This window comes from Sipha flava, unplaced genomic scaffold (assembly GCF_003268045.1).
Source record: "Sipha flava isolate LNK unplaced genomic scaffold, YSA_version1 76_pilon_pilon, whole genome shotgun sequence".
NCBI classification, from domain to species: domain Eukaryota; kingdom Metazoa; phylum Arthropoda; class Insecta; order Hemiptera; family Aphididae; genus Sipha; species Sipha flava.
Genome location: NW_020273616.1, coordinates 2,657,532 through 2,676,635, shown reverse-complemented (window position 1 = coordinate 2,676,635; position 19,104 = coordinate 2,657,532). Strand labels below are relative to the sequence as shown.

General features: G+C 29.1%; 1 protein-coding gene across 3 annotated transcripts in view; it reads left to right on the top strand.

The window, feature by feature from the left end:
- Positions 1-697: 697 nt before the first annotated feature.
- The window catches only part of LOC112692718 (acid sphingomyelinase-like phosphodiesterase 3a), a 279,185-nt gene continuing 260,778 nt past the window's right edge, over positions 698-19,104 (top strand). For all 3 annotated transcript variants that reach the window (XM_025567473.1, XM_025567472.1, XM_025567471.1), the window contains exon 1: positions 698-981. The gene's annotated coding sequence lies outside the window, so the exon portion shown is untranslated. The remainder of the gene's footprint in view (positions 982-19,104) is intronic.

Genomic DNA, 19,104 nt, shown 5'->3' with positions numbered 1-19,104 from the left:
CTAAAGATGGATGGTGAAATTTGTTGAATACAGCAATGGTTCATAATGGACCCGTAAGCTGAGGAGAAAAAGAAGAAGAAGAAAATAAATAAGATCAGGTGTAAAGCACCGTACTATCCCCGAACACGTGACATGTGGTTGATGCAGCAAAACCGCGCTCGTTTCGTTGCGGCGATTGAGACGAGACGTTTTTGATCTTCACGGCGCGGAATTCGACGGTGACTAAATATTTGTATGGCAGTGGCCATACGTGAACATCTGCGATGGAAGAACAATGTTAACAATATTGTTTTAATTTCGACACCTCGTGCGACCACTCCTTGGAACGTTACGCCGCCGGTTAGTCGAAGATTATCACGTTTTCGTCCTATTATAGAAATTTTATATATCAAAATTACAATGCAACCAACGTCCCTCGTGTGAGGCGTCCGATTACCAATCAGTAATATAATCGAAACGGTAAACATCGTACAGAACACGTGCTACGAAAACCCGCGTCGACAAGAACGTTTCGCGCGCGAGATTCCACCCGTACGCAACGTATTATTTTAACATGTTTGCGTTGTCGTAATGATAATGTGCTCGAGCGCCACACGATTCCGGCCGGCCGGCGCGCACGCGCCCTCTCAGTTGTTTGGCCACCGCTTTCCACCCCATCCGGTCGCAAACCGCGCGGCGCTCGCTCAGTACCGTCACGGACCCGATCCACCGAACACTAACCACGGTTACACGGTTTTCGCCAATTCCGTTAACACTCCGCGTCCAAGTCCGAGACATTCGTAGTTTTCCGCACCGCACTCGAGTTCTCCCCGTCGTGATTTTCGCCACGTGCGTTCGGTTTAAAGGGGGGCGCCTCTATTTTTTTTTTTTTTTTAAATAACAACAATGAAATAGTTTTCGTGTGAAATTAGTATTTTATTTTTTTCGCACACCCAAGGATACGCGTCCAGAGCACCGGCCCACAAACAGGATAGAACGCGGGTAAGACTTTGCGGCCGTATTACGTAACATACAACACCGATCAAATAGGATCATTGGGTGTGCACTCATAGCGAGGTCCTCGTAGTCAAGTATGATTTGTCTTCACCCTTCGCCCCTGTTAGTCGCCACCATGATCCGAGGACCGCGCTTTGAAATTTCATCTAAAACTGCATGTACTACTACGCACTATGTGTAGAACGAAATGTGAACTGTGAAATATTGAAATGCGCAATAAAATATAATTTGTCGGTGTCGCAAAAACAATTGCTTGTACGAGTGGATATCGTATACTTGCTTTATAATAAACGCGAAAGAAATTACGTAGTTTCCACGATATATTTAAATCCGCTTGTAGGAGGTAAGGCTTATCTTTGACAACGGAATATGTCACGAGCCACGAATTTTATTTTCAAATGTAGCTTGTAGTACGAATACTATTATATTATTATAAGTATCCTACTTTTGTCTATAATACAATAACTTTCCTAATTAAACTAGATTGTGCTTCCCTTTATTTTCGACATTTTCCTGAATCGCGTTATGTCAAACGATTTTTGTATAACGAAGAGTGAGGTAAAATAAGGTATATGTGATTTGTTTTTTTTTGTTCATTTTTAATCCCGTTGACCGCTGAATGGGATACATTTTGAAGCTCCAGGGCAACACGTGTACGAGACAGAAGCTGTACGCCGATATCTCGACATAGTATAATATCGCGGTGCAAAAGAATAGCATTATGATGTCCACTCGTAGTACGCTCATTCGACGAGGACACCGCATGTACATGCGTACGTTATTTTTCTTCTCCACTCACCACGGCACCATCATCGTCGTTGGTTCATATAATGCGATCGCATTAAAAAACCATTACGTAGCACTAGCCCCTAAACGTCTCCGGACGCGCAATCAATTTCTTATTTTCAACCCATTTTCTTTTCGAGCGTGCAACACTACGTTCGCGTATAAGTCACCAGTGATGGTGGTGGTGGTGGCATAAATTGCGTACACGCGATCACTGGACGCAGTGAATATTTGAGGATGGTGTCTATAGGAGTATTACTCCCTGTACAATTCGTTTTTTCTTCGCACCTTCCTTTGAAAATGTACGGTACCCTCTGGAATATAAGGTATGAGATAAACACTAGTTTGACGTAACGTATCCGTTTATCTAGGCTACTACGTCACGTAATAATAACTTCCAAAGACTAGAAAATTTTAGAGAGAGAAAGGAAAAGAGACAGGAAGATAGAGAGAGGAAAGGGCGATAGAGAAAAGTAGTGACAAGATGGTGAAATTTATGCGAAGGGGAAAAATAACATAAAAATAAAACGTCCCCAAATGCGGCGGCATAATATACGTATTATGTCGAGACGTGCACTTACGTTGGCTCAGAATATTAATCGAGTCAGACGTGAGTATCATGGTACGCGGGATCACCTCGGTTAAACGTTTCTCGTCCATTTCATATCCTCCACGTTGACCACCCGTTGCACCGCGAGCCTCGACCAAGTGGCCACAGACCCGTTGGAAAACGATGAAGACCTAAATAACCCACCGCTCATATGTAAACCGTGAATTCTACTTCGTATTGTTGTTTTCTGACATAGTTGCGACGAGAAACCAGCTTTTTAACTGGCCAAATTCTATTTAACGAGCTTGATAGATTTATGGAAACATTATATTCAAATTAAATACAACCTACTTGTTTTTACAGTCCGCAAAATACATATATATATAAATACGTTAAAATAATGTAAAGTAATAACTTTATATTTAATCGCTAATTATAAAAATAATAATACTCAGTATATGTTAAAATTATAAATAATAATAATTCGAGCATATGTTCATTTATTAAAAATGTATGCCCGTAATGTATAGTTCATTAATTTTTTTTTACCTAATATTATAAAAATTGTGTATTCAATAAATTACATTATCTCATAATATTTATTATTGAACAATAATATACAAAAGGAGTGTGACTTCTAGGTTGGATGAGATATGCAGAGGCAGGTAAATTATATAATTTTGTTGGCTTTTTAAACTTCAAACTAATGTTCCATTTCCATTTCCCTCGAAAAAAAAACATTTCTGTGGGAAAGAGGTCGTGTAGATCAGGTTTTACTTTTAAGAATAGTTGAACTACATTTCTTAATTAGATAGGTTGAAATTTTAATGTTCTAACTTTTACAAAAAAAAAAAAAAAAGTATCTACAATTTGGAAATTTTAAAAATATCAAGTACCAATAAACAGAAAAAAATCTCATTCAAATATTTCAAAAATAAAATAAATCTTTAAAGTTATAATATAAATACTAAAAAACTGATTTGATAGTAAAATAAAAGTTTATAGATTTGCAAATAATAAATGAAGATAGTTCAATCAAAGTTCGTTGAAATATTCGATTTTATAAACATTTCATTTTGTAACGAATATATAACTTATGCAAATTTCCGTGTATTTTTTCTTTTTTAGTTGCTATGAATACTGACAAATATTATAGTGTAAGTGAAAATGTCATCGCTTGATTATAACTTACAATGAACAATACAAACGTCTCTACAGATAATTTTGTAAACATATTGCTTCTCGTATGCATCCATGTATCTTGTACGGTAGTTGAAGTATAGTTAGATTGCCTTTAAATTCAAATTGTTCATGCGTTTTGCATTAGACATGTGAAATAAAATAGAATTAGAACGTAATCAATTTATCGATATGATATTTATTGTTGTGCACTTTACCATAAATTGGTATGGTAAGGTTAGATATTTTTTAGTTAAGTAATGTTTATTATGTGTTAATATAAAATCATTTGAAAACCTTTTGAACTAACACAAAGAAAAAAATTGAATATTTTCTCAAAGTATATATTATCATATTATCATTATTACACCTACTGGACACGTTTGCCGTAAATAATATTCGATGAAAAATAAAATTTCCTCTGTACATTTACAAACGACATATTTGTCAGATTTCGTTTATTTGTAATTTATAAATTATTTGGTTAATAAATGTTATGTATATGCTGTAATACAGACGTCTGTGAATAGCTGAGTAAACTTCACTCTTATGTCGGATTTATATACTTACTGATTTACGCAGAATACCGTCGGAAAAATTGCATTTAATGGTTTGGAGTGATAATCATTTTTCTTCGATTTCCTAATAACACTCTTTTATTTTTATTATATTTTTCGTTTCTCGGTAATTTATCGTCTGCATACTGTCTTTTTGTTTAACTTATTTGTTAAGTTTTTCTTTCATAATAGTAGGTTACGACCTTACGAACGATGATGACACGTACACGCGTATATCTAAATAGTAATACGTGCTGTCGGAATATTGTAAAATCCTTAATTTGATGACAATGAGATGGCGGCCTCATTTTTGCTTTTCAGTGTATATTATAGAGATATATAAAATAAAAATAAAAAATAATATTAAAAAATAATAAAAATATTTTTTTTTAAAAACTTTAAACTCGCAATGTGAATATTCATAATGGAGAAACAGTACATATTCCAATCATGGTATAGTTGACCGAATCAAACGACCTAGTGTCGTTTTCAATACTTTTATAGATAAAATAATAATAATTATTATTATAATTATAATAAAAATAAGATATATATTAAAAAACTAGCGAAATATTCTTTAAAAAATATCGTTTTTTATAAAGTTTATGAAAATAAATATTGATCTTCATTGATAATTGTAACAATTACAAATTTATATTACATCAAATACTATACCTGTAATAGATTTACAATGACCCGAAATTATTTTATTCGAAATGTTCAAATTTTAGCTCATTGACTACAACAAATTATGAAATTAAAATATAAAACAATATTTATATTATTTAATAATAAATCACAATAAAAATGTATCAGAAATTGTAACATTTTCAAAGTCATGTAATTTCTTAATATTTAAATGGTTATTAGACGTATGTATATTGAACGCTATGGTTTTAATATCTTTATCATATTGAAAATTAATTAAAATGTTAATCTTTAAATTAATTATTGATGTGGCAAAAATAATAGATTGAATACCATCAGCATTTTTTATTTTAATTATTATGACATTTAGCGTCATAGTAGTATTAAAAAAAAAAAAATTTATTCTTTATTCTTTTTATTTTTAATTATTGAATCAGATATTTAATGAGTCTGTTATCAAACCGATCATTAAGGTGTTTTAAAAAATTAAATTTTAAAAAACATTTTTTTTTCAATACAGATAAATAACATTAAGAAGAAATAAAACATAGTATATAGTATAATATAGTATCAAATGTACACAATATTTTTGGTAAACAGTAATTTCGTTCGTACGATTACATAAAATTGGCTACATACAATATTCCACAAACATAATTAGTGATAGTCAACAAACTAAGGTTTTTCGAACTCTATAATTTCGAATGCTTGTTAAAAACTATTTTACCCTTATACGAGTCATTTAATTAAAAATAACGTACGTATATATAAACGGTACACATCTCTATCACTTATTGCTCTTAAAGGTATACAATTGAAACATTATTGTTCTAATAATATAACTAACTCAATTCCGCAATGTTTATATTTTTAATACTCATAAGTATCTAGTCGAAAACACTGCAACAAAAATTACCTCAATATAAAAAGTAAACGTGTAAAAAATATGCAAGTACACAATAGTTACAAAAAGGCAAGCAAAAATGTATCAAAAAACAATTTGGTAGTACTCAGATTGCAATCATATTTTCGATAAAAAACCGTGAAACACATTTTAAATTTAAATTTTGCAATTATATTTCTTTTGCTAATAATATTACCGTAAAAAAAAAAAAATATAGTTAGGTAAACTTCGTCATAAAGAAAGTATTGTCTCAACGCAATATTTGTGGCACTGAATGAAGATTATATTTACCCGTGTAGCTTTTATATCACGGTAAATTACTCAATGAACGGTAAATTATAAAAATATGTATTTAACTTTCATGTGCAGATTTTAATCATGGCATAAGAATATGTTATAACTATAACCAGTTGACCTGAATTGATGTCATATATTTCGTCATGAAATTTTACAAGTATAAGTTATAAAATATAATATGAAACGGTAAAAAAATTAGAAAACAATAACTTACTCTCCATGTATTTGCTATTATATTATTTTAGGTAAATTGGCTGCCATTTATTATATTTATAAAAATCATATGATACTATTAATACTTAAATTTATTATATTTAATAGAGATGTTTTGGTAGAAAATTGATTATAATAACCAAGAATTAGCCGAATAAAAAATTCAATACCGAACACCGTATACGGGCCGGGTGAAAATGCAGTATTAAGTCGAGTACCGAGTAAGAGCCGTGTATTAAATATAACATTGAGTACTTGGCTATTGAATAATTTCCGGGTACCTGGTTTATCTCTAATAGTAATAAAATTATTCCCATAATTTAAATATCTTAACATTTATACAGTAATTATAATTATGAGTACGATATTTATGTACAATTTTATGATTATTTAATTATTTTTTTGTAGAACATAAAAGTTTAAAAATAATTAATAACTGTATTTCTAATTATCAACACGCGGTTAATTTATTTTGCGATCAATTTAACAGCGTCCAATTTTATGCGATTATATTATATACATGGTGAATTTTATAATTGTTATGTTAATTAGATATTAAAATCAAAAAACCGTTTTTGTATCATCATTATTTTGTGAGATACAAATAACTTTTAAAATACATAGTTTATTTATAATTGCATTTATATACAAACGTATGCGAATGTTTAAAATTTAATATTCTAAAAAAAAGCTACATATTTCAAATTAATTAAAAATAAAATAAGAAATGCTAATAAAACTATAATTTTAAAAGCATAAACGTTAAACGAAAAAAAGTACATAAAGACAAATCAAGATTAAAGTGTCCCTAAGATAAACTTAAAATAAAAACGAACAGTATTAACATATTTATTTGAATATATTGATGCAATCAAGTAAAATGGCTTAGGAAAGTTGATTTTTTTCTTCTACAATCAACGAAATAAAAAGAGCCATCGTTCATTTAAACATCTTAACCATCGTAAATGTATATAGAAGTAAATGCCTTTTTAAGTTTTACGAATTTCTGATACATTTTTCAAATTAAAACCTTAGGAGCTTTTACGAATTACTTTCAACACATTCGATAAAGCTTTTATACGACCTCTCCAATTAAACTGCTATTATGAAAATTGGAAACGATTAAAAATATATACGATATATTTTCTACAAAATAAAAAGCCAGATTAATTCTAAATTAATGTATATTCATAAATATATGAGCTTAGTTACACACACAATATATCGTGTTCTTGGAATTGAATAATTTCAATCTTCCTTACAATTAACATTGATTTTATAGCATTTAAAAATATTTTGTCCGTGTTAAAAATAAATAACACAACATTCAATTTCACAAAAACATCAAGTATTCCAAGTAGTTTTATTTATATTTTAATTCTTATTGAAAAAATGTTTAGGTATAGAACCTTATATAATATTACATATTTATAAATTGTATTCAGTTTTTGTTGAAAAAATCTAATCTTTTTTTTGATTTTAATATAGAGTTTTTAAAATAAAACAGTTGCAAAATATTCGAATCATTACGGTGTAGTATGAAAATTATGAAATACTATATAATAATATGAAAAGGAACATAAAAAGCATTGAACATAAAAAAAAACCTACATAAAGTGAAGTCTAAATAAATTTTTCTTTCAAATTGAAGTAAATAATTAATCTATATTTTGATAGCAATTGAAATGAAATACAAAAAGTTATTTGGAATATTTCGAATAATCATCGGATGATATAAAATCCAATAATTTAAAACGAATAAGATTGCATTCATAAAAATTGAATAATAGTCCAAAAGGATTTAATCAGAAAATTACGGTTCAGAGGGTTATATATAAATACGCTATTATTTCAACCAATATAAATACTTTAAGAAATTTAAATGGCACATTACCCACTACCTATTATAAGCTACATAAATAAGTTCTTTTCAAAAACAAAAACATTCGTTCAATAAATAGTTCATCAAAAACGATTAAGAATATAAATTATTAATTAAGAAAAATTTGCTTAGAAAAATAGTAATTAGTTACTATGTACCGGACAAGATACCTTTCATTGTCAGTGCCTTGTTAAAAAATCAAATATCAACATTTCATTGTTATTTCATCTTTAGAATTATAACAGCGTACACCAAAAGTTATTTGTTGTGTACTCCTGTCTTATTACTAAGATGTAAATCAAATCAAAAATGTTAGTGTAGTATTATTAGATCCTGTGTTATAAATAGGTGTTTTAAATATAATATCTTCAACAATTAATTGAGAGTAATCGCAAGAAATGATTAGTATTGTTTAAGATTGTAATGTTAGTTTTAATTCGATAAATTGTGAAAAAACAAGCTCAATATCATTAACCAAATTGCTAAGCTATCACCTTAAACAAACTCACAATAAAATTATTATTTATTTGATTAGACCAACATTTTTATAATAATAAGTACACTTTAGATATCTTTGGACATTTACATCGAATTTTTACATACATGCAAAGAGAAAAGTTTTTACAAATTTTAAGAAATAATTTAATAGAAAAATTACTTGGAAGATATTAACTGTAATGTACTCGTATATTTATATTTTAAAAATCTAAATTTACATAATCAACAAGATATAGCCTGTTTACTTTAAAATCCCTATAAACGTATGTTCATAGTTTCATAAGCCTATTAAGTAGAATCCCGAATACTTTCGTAGTGTGTAATGAAGTTTCAAAACAGTATAATCAACCATTTCTAGTGCTACTAATTAATCTTTTCGTCAATAATAATTATAATTATTATAATGGTATCAATAATTTATAATTTATTATATAATATATCCGCGATTTCTATGGCCGTTGGACGTTACAAGTTTGAGACTTAATACATAATGAAAATAAATTTATAACTTAATAATTTATAATATTTTGCATAAAACTAATAAATATCATTGTTTATATGGATTTAATATTTTAATTGATTAATTTAGTTAATACACTCAATCTACTCAGTTGGGTATTAACATTAGAATATACTTAATTTATGAGACAAAAAGATAAACATTTCAAAACACATAAGCCAACATTAAATTAAATTGACAATTTCAATTGATTTATCAGTATCTGTTAGTTTTATGAACACACGTTATACTAATCAGCATTATTTAGGTGATACCCAAATAGTTTGTAATCTGTTTGATCAAAACTATATATGCTGTCATTGAATATTAGCAGCCCGTGAATTATTTGCTTGATATGGCAGAATAACCATTTAAAAGCTAAACGATTAGTAGCCATTGTATACATGTTACGGTTGACGACAATAATATAAGCTTATGCTATGCGTGACACGTCACAGGAAATCTGTTTTAATCATTTATCAAAATCAAATCGTTTTGATTTACTACGGTGTATGTTAGTATTATAAAACCAAACACTATGAACTAAAAACCTTAATAATTGTAAATTATTGTTATACTGAAATCAAAAATTAAGTCACGATTTACTAAATTAATCAATTTGATCATATTTTTTTTTATTTCTCAAAACGATTTGTATAATCATATGATATTATTTACGTAAATGCTTGTATGTATTCATTTTTGTAAATAGCTCAAAATTAATTAAAATTAAATAACATCGATGAACAAAATCGAATTTTAAATTGAAAAAAATATGCAAAAAAAAAAAACGTAAATTTGCTTGGATCACAATATTTTTGCTATAATACTCTAAGTTGTACTAAATTTATAATTATTATAATGTTTGTTAATTTTTAAACGTGGTCTGAAAAATATTCAGCAGGATTTATTTAGCATTTAGTACCAAAATTATGATAAAAAGATGAGCATTCAAACAAAGTAATTAAGTCATTTGTTGTCGAAATCCCATCGAAGATTTACAACTAAAATTTAATGTGTCTGTCTTCGTGTAAAGCGATTTTGATGGGTTTTAAAGCTCGTATTCCAACTTCAAGATTTGGCATTTATTAATTTATTCTCGACATTTCTAATTTCAATAATACAAACACTGTATAATAATAACAACAATATTTATTATTTTTATTGATTTGATTACCCCCACGCGTCATCTTCAAAGCACGATGAGTAAGATTATCACAAAACGTCATAAAACATATTATTCATAATAAAAAGTTCCTCTATAATAGCCCTGAAATCTCACAAAACATCCCATTTGTTAATTTTAACGGAAAAATCGCACGATTAAAATTGATCATCGGACAGGATATTTGAATGCATTTTTCTTTTTTATTCTGTATAAAACTTAGACATTTTGTTTAATAGTGCAACATATTTCATCTAGTGGTTCAGCTGCAGTTCGGTTTGTTAACACGACGATATTTTTCTTTTTTTTTAACGCGCACCAAACGCCATGCGGTGGCGATGTATTTCGTGGTTTACTTTAAATCTGATTAAAAAGTCCATTAAAAGTAGATTTTTGGGGACGCGTAAGGGACAGATGATGTTTTTTTTTTATTTAAAAATAAAAACGTTTTGGGCTCATCAATTGCATGGTAAAATATTACAACATAAATCATCTTAAAAGTACAATTCGTTCTATAGTGCAATGAACGTACTCGTATAACGATTATAAAACGAATTTGATTACAATACAGTCATAGTGTATAAGTGAGGGAATATTTTAACGGAAAACTCGTATTCTCGTTCTTTTTTCACATTTCTCCCACTCCACTCCACTCCACTCCACTTTCCGAAAAACTACAATATTATAACTACATATCGCCGGCAATCTGCCGTGGAGTTCCAGAAGATTTGGAATTAGCTGAGCATGGACGTCTCCAGAATTTTTTTTAATTGGGGGAGGGGATCAAAATTAATTTAAAAATTAAATGTAGATTTTTTTTATACATTTTATACTTACATGTTGTTTATACATTAGTCTTTTCCATTAAATATAAGATAAAATAATCCAATTAATATTAAAAATAGTTTTCTTCCAACTTTAATATACATGTTATATTAAAGTAATCTATGTTTACTAAATTGGTGCGTTACAAATAATGCTTCGGAAAACATTTTTAAAATTCTAGGGGCGGGCAAGTGCCCCGTCTTACCGGATCATGGGTATACCGATGTAGGTGAGTAGAATCGCAAGTTTACCGCCAGAACCGCACGTCAGGAGAGTCTTCCGATGAACCTTTACACAAAAATATCGTCACATGACGTAATTCTTCGGTTCTTTCATCCGCCCGCTGTCTAACGTTTTTGAGGTTTTACGGTTTCGCAATGGTCAAAAGGGTACGGATCATGTTTGCAGATTCCGAGAATACGAACGTTCGATTTTCAAACAATGCATTTGAACTGCAATTCAACTGCGAGACGAAACGAAACAAACTCGAATCGTGTGCGTGTAGTCTCGTTACGAATCCCCTCGGGTCGCGCCACCGCCAGAACGTCATCGCTGCCGAACGCGGTGTGCCTTTCTTCACACCTCTAACTCCGGCGCCGTTCGGATTTCACGCACCCTTTACACGCGCACTCGCGGCAGACACCGTGTTCTGCGGTCCCTTTAATCCTGGATTTTAATCTAGTCGATAATGTTACACGGCCCTTGGACGGCGAACGGCCGAACGCGCCTCGCCCAAATTGCCACGGGTGCTTGCGATTGCGGACGACGAACGGTTTTCGGAGCCAGACTCGAATTATGACCGTAACGCCGTGTGTCCAGAAGGGCCGTAACAAGGGGGTCTAGAGGTGCCTACGCTCTGGGCACTATTCCTGGGAGAGCGAAATTTAATTGTTACTTTTAACTTATTATTTATAAGTAAAAGTAATATTATGTATTTATGTATTTACTTTTATAACTTATAAATATAATTATTTTATACCAATATAAGAATAATTATAATGTATATTTATATTTTAATAAGTTATTGATTTAAATAAAATTAACAATCGCTAACATAATTATAAACAAAGATCATTATTCATATTGTGTTTATAAAAAATATTCCGTTTTTTTGATAGTTTTTTTTTTTTTTTTTTTTTTATATAAATTTAAATACTTAGGACGCTTTTTGAAGTTTCGCCCCGGGCACAATATTTGTTTGCTATGGCCCTGGTGTCTAGCAAACCGCTGAACTGTACATTTTCGTGGCTGTCGTGGAATAAAACGCGTAATGTAATCATTTCAGTTCGAAATCAACTGTAGTTGCCGAATTTGGCAGAATATTTCAATCGTAATGTACCAACGTGAAACATTCAAGGGCGCTTGTGTAGTTATTATCCAGCCTGTAGTACTATGCGGTTCATTTTACCGCAAATGTTAGTTGAAATTACCTTAATTTCGACAGTTAAATCATTTTTAATACTAATAGATCACAGGACCTAATTAAATATTTATAACTACTAATATCGAAGTGGCATTAGAATGCGTACAATTTAAATAACTTTTTTCGTTTAGTTTTTAAATGGTATAATAAAAATGCATTGTAATTCTGTATTGGTTAAATGGTCTCATTGGTTCTGGCGTTAAACGGATAGACAATAGATATTTGTTTCGATTATTATCCGGCAATTGTAAGTATTATAATCATAACCGTCATACTAATATTTTACCACGGTGAACGTTCGCGGGTCGTCTTAGCGCGTGTGTTTTGTTTTAGTTTTGTGATCAACTCGAAGAAGACGAGTATTATACTATCATGCGAGTTTGAATCCAATCAAAAATATAATATTATTATAACCTACTCATAACAACAGAATACAAAACACAAATGCATATTAAAACAATGTGTACCACGTTTCGATTTTTAGATGTTTTTCAGACGAGAAATGACCTACAAAAATAGGTTACACATCTTTGTTGTAAATTTATTTTTACAATGGTATTTAATAAATAAAATTTGAAATGTAACAACAATTTTACTATATAGATTTCGTTGAGTTTTAAAAACTTCCAAAAATATTAAACTCGATTTCTGATTCAAATTAAAGAGATTTTTGAATATAATATGTCATAAATGACCATTATAAACTTAATTTTATGAAGTTTAATTACGTCACGTTATAATGATAAATATTTTTTATCTCAATAAATAACAATAATTATTATATTACTGTAATTCGATAAAAAAAAAAAAAAAAAAAAAATTAAAAATGGATTAATGAATATGTTATCTTAAAATGTTACAATCATTCAATCGTATAAAAATATTTTGTAACTTTTATCATAATTTTTATTTTTGAGGTTTTAACATGAAGTAAAACCGACTAATAATTTAAATTATACATCTAAAGCAAAAATACATTTTTGGGTAATTGTTAAAAAATAATGAGCATATTGAATAAGTCAGTGATTATAATAAATATTTAATTTTTACACAATTAAATAGTATTTACTGTATTGGTTTGATATCGAACTATAATTACAAATGTTGTACAATATATTAATTGAACGAAGAATTGAGTGTACGATGTTAAATATATACCTTAGATGTACAATATTACAGCAATTAATACCCTGTATAGTAATCAATAAGCATTTAATGATAACTATGGCATAATTGGCTTATAAATTTAAAAAAATATTGTATTGTCTTCTCCGATTAAGTTGTTTATTTATCGAATGTAAAAAATCGACGAGAGTTGTTTAATAATTTTAATGCAATGAAATTAATTATGCTTAGTGTAGCCTGATACATAAACTCAAATTGTGATGTTGATTTTTTAATAAAATGTATTCAATTACAAAAAACAACTTGCCACTTACCACCATATATAATATTAAATTTAAATAGAATTAGATTTTATAGCAATAAATTATTTTTCATGTTTCAAGTATCGTGTATTGTTGTAATAAACCAAAAGTTTAAGGTGCGATGAAGTTATCGTGTTTTATCAAGAGTTAAATTTTTCTTTTCTTTGAGGTGGTATTAAGTATTCACATAATGGAGGTGAGACTGATACAGACACACAGACACAGACACACACGCACTGACATATACTCACCATAAAAGAAATGAGGGAAAGAAAGAAACTTTGGAGCTATTAAAGGACATATCCCAATACTGGAACCATAACTTTTCCTATTAACCAAGGCGTTTCAATATTGCGAGACCATCGTAAAGTCTTGCTTTCCAGTAGCTAAGACCCCTCGTGTCTTCCTGCTATTTGAGAAATTACTCAAAACTTTCATATTGGGCTTTATTAAAGTTTTGTCAGAGTTTCACTATTTTGCTCTTTCGAGGACACCTATTCTGTTTTTTCCCATTCTTACCCATGCTTGCTTTTCATCAGTCAGTACTACGTTTTTTTACAAATACGATTTGAAATTCTTCTTTTCTCAATATACATGAAGTCGTGTCACGTATCATTGACCATTTCCCCTTTTCCTTAAACTTTTTTGAAAATCTTATTTATAAGCACACACACACACATACATAAAGACACACATTTACAGGCACACAAACGTGGTACATGCATAAAAATTTATTTCAAAAAAGAGTTGTGTTAAAACTATTTTATGACGCGTCAATATGGTTTTCAATATTTTGAGAGTTAACTAAATTTCATGAAACTCACATCCATTAACCATGTTTTATGTATTATTTTGCAGTACAAGATTAAAATAAAATAAACTCTATTTACTAATATTTGATTGATTACATTTTTATACTTAAACAATGTTTCATCAATGTATTACTTTATCGATTAAAATGTTTATACTTAAAACATTTATTATTTAACACCAAGCATACTTAAATAATAAATACCAAATTTAAAGTTAATTTTAACAATTAAATTTTTTGCAGTGGCAATGGAAATCATTTATTACAATAAATTAATTATTTAAATATTTTAAAAATTAAAATATTATCAATTTTTTTCAATTTTTTAGCTTCTAAATTATTTTAAACTTTACAACCAAATGTATAATTTAATACCGTAAATACTATTACTACTATTACATACAGCATATTATTATATTGGGAGCTTGAACTTAAAAATATTGTTTTATATACTGATTTATTTTTTTTATAATAAGTACCAAAAGCAACTTTGTATATAGTTTCAAGAAAAAATAAATATATTATTAAGAAAAATAAAAATGTTAGGTAATCATTATTTTATATTTTAGATTTAACTAAAATAAACTAAAAATCTTACAAATAGAGGTTATATAATATGATACTATTAATAATTTACTATATATTTACCGAGAAATAGAGATAGTCGTATAAGTGACGTTTCAGTGGAAAGTAAAATAAATAAATTATAATTATTTACAAGATTTTGTCATGGATATTTTATCCCGGCAAGTCAAGAAAGATCGTGAACCCTCAATTTATATAACTTTTATTTTGTTTATATATTTATGTGTTACTTTTTTTTTTTTTTTTTGACCATTTATAAATCATTATGCACACTTATTCTTATGCGATCACAGTGACATTTATTAATTAAACCCTCGTGAATTCATGAAAATTAGTTCATGGAACGAAAACGCACAATTGTTCTCTGGATTAAAGGAAATAAATATGTTCTACTGTTCGGAAATTCAAAAAAATAAAAATTGTATGAAATTATAATATCAACATCTACAAGATTTTTATAAGTACTTATTTAACACTTTAATTAAAAATAAGTTACACTAAAATGTTATTTCTACGTTATATGTAGCTAAAACTTAAATATAGTTATGATATTCAATGCAATATTTAAAGGTTAGTAGGGAACCATAAATGTATTATTGATGCACAATAGACATTATATTGCAGTAAACACGATAGTTGTTACTTTAAAACCGCTGTCCATATTATTAATTAATTATACTGCAATTAATTAATGCAATTAGTTAATAGAAAATTGTGAACAATAATTTTGAATTTTGCTAATTTGATAACATTTTATAATGATCATTTAAAAAATAATAGCCTACACTTTATAAATTTTGAAAAAATCAAAACTTATAACTGATATTTTTTTTACAAAAAATATCTTTACCTAAATAATTATTGTTTTTAATTTGTATGGTTCTTTTCAAATTAATCTTCAAAAATAATTCTACTAAGACATTATACTATATTTCGAACAAGAGCTAAAAATAGTAATTTTATCATCTCAATAACTTTCTTTTGTTCGAGTTTTTTTGTAGTTTGCTTAACGATAATTTTTGGAGTAACATTTTTGTTTGCTCTTTTGGGTTGAAATCATTTTCATAAAATGTTTCTAGTACTGCAGTTTTCTTCTTGGTCATCATGTTTCCCAGCGATTGACACTCTTCAGGTATACCCCAAGCTAAATCGTCTAGACCACATCGTCAAAATGTTGCGAATAATTCCGGAATTTCAATACTTCGATGAAGTTCCAAGACTATAATGAATTACGATGGCCGGAGAAAGATTTTCTGTGGCCTTCTAGTCTTGGGAGGGTGAATATTAGCTAAACTGAATCAAATTCTAGTCATTTCCCGAAAATCTTGTGGTCACAAAGATAAAACGGAGAATATTCGTGGTCCACATTTGACCTAACCGAAGGCTATCGATGAGATTTATATCCCAGCCGATGCATACTGCCTACACTATACCCTAAACACGAGTTTATTCAAGAGAGATATGAAAATGTTGTTAACAATATTGGAATTTAATTGAAACTATCAGGATAAGTTTTTTTACGGATAATGATGCAAACATCTACCCTAATAAAAGTAACCGTTACAAGTGTTATAACAATAATTAAACAATTAGCACATCCACAAATAGATTGATATTGGATAGAAACTATAACCACGGGAGGGACGTTTCGGTGTACGTACACCCACTAGATACGTTTTTTTCTTCTGTTTTTCCATTAAATGGTTTTTGCTTTAATATTTTTCCGAAAAGCGATGTCGACGAGGTTACCGAGTATATGTTAACGAAGTCTGTTCACACATGTGTCTATCAGTGTTTAATTGAAGCTATTCCAAATGTTATGTCGATCGTTGTTCGAATGTCAGACAAAAACGATCATCATTATCAGACGACTCGTTTATTTGATTCTTTAAATTTTCACAGTCAATGTAATCAGCGCAGGTACACGGTATATCTTCGAAAAATTCGAACAGACAACAAGTATTCAGATTACTGTTACACAAGTTCCGTCAATTTCACGGATATCCAAGTAACGCCTATTTCGAGTTACCGTTGGCATCAGCTAACCACAACGCGCAATTCTATGTACGAAATCTGCATCATCAAATATCCTACTGATTCTTTGGGTAGTCAAGAAATTCTTTTTCACTATCAAACCCATTACCACGTTGGCTATCTCCCAAGTGGTCATTTTCGGTCCAGTAGATCGATCACCGGAAACCGTCGTCACCGGTGAAAACGTTTTTTGTACACACAGGTCTGGTGAGTGTCGCTTTTATTTCAAAGACAATGCGACGTTCGAGAGTCTTTCGGTGAGCAATTTAGGTATTTGAGTAAAAATTGAAATTTTATTATTGTAAAACAATCATTATTGTTGTTTTATTTTTTCCCATTTTCGAATGTTATTGACAAAGCTAGCAGAGTGAAAATGATCAAAAAATCTAATATAAATTAAATTAATCATACAAAATACTTGAAACCAACTAGAATTTAATCTAAAATAATTAACTTTATTTTGCCAAAAAAATATGGAAAAAACATGGTGAGTATATGATAATGTTGTGAATTATAAAAAGAGTATGGACATTTTTGATTTTAAATTAATATTTACTGCTGGTGATAAAAAGAAGGTTTATGATTAGTTATTAATTTTTTTTTCGGTTTATTTAAATGTTAAACCCATCTATATTTAGATTATTAAACTTACTATACTGTAATTATACGAAAGATCTATAGATTAAAATTTCTAACTTTATATATTTGTTTTTTACAATACAGTTGATCTGTCTTGATATCATGTTCTTGTAGGTTTTCGGATTTTCACTTTGAAATTTTTTCATTTCAATTTAATTAATTATGTATTATTGTATTATTAAAACTGTTTAAATACTTTAAAATAAAATTAATATTTGAAAATAATTTTATATAAAATGATTCAGAATAAAAGTTCAACTTCTAACTATATTAATTTATATAGAATAAATTGTTGTAAGTATTCTTGTAAGTATCATACCAGAAGGATGTTCGAAAAGTATACTACTCGTATGTTATTTATAACGGTCAATCAATATTTATTTATTCGCCCATCATTTAAATAAATATTTACTCGTTTAATATTATCAATAGTTTCCAACCGTTGTCCAACTAGTGTAACACTCTCTTTTTTTATAATATGATTTATTATAATTATTTTCAATTTATACTAGAGTGGCGTAGCCAAGGAGAGGGGAGCTAAGGGGGCTATATCCCCCCATGGGCCGTGTTTATATGTATAATGTATCTTGACTATTTAATAGAATCAATGGATGCTCGTTTTAATCAAAGGCTTATTGATGTTATGCCACTTGAAGGACTTATTCCGGACAATTTAAATATGTATGACGATAAAAATATTATAAAAGCTGCTAAAATATATGTCCAATATCTCCATGATGATACCTCATTTACAATCAGAGCTGACCTGTTCATATGGAGGCAACAATAGAGTCAAAATACTATTCCAAAACCGAATTCTGCTCTTGATTCACTCTCTCATCGCACCAATCTTCGACCTAAAATTAAAATACTTTTACAATTATTCGCTACGTTACCAGTTACCTCGTTCACTCCGGAAAGAACGTTTTCAGCAATAATCGCTTAAAAATTTTTTAAGAAGCACCATGTCGGAAAACAGACTGAATGGGTTAGCTATGACTAATATAAATAAAAAAGAACAATTCGATGAAAGTGAAATAATAACTGAATTTGCCAGAAATTCGCCTAAGAGGATGCAGCTGTCAGAGTGGAGCAAGTGACTGAACACTGAAACCAAAATTATTATTATTATTATAAATTATATAATAATAAATATTTTTAAAACTATACTAAAATGCTAAAATTA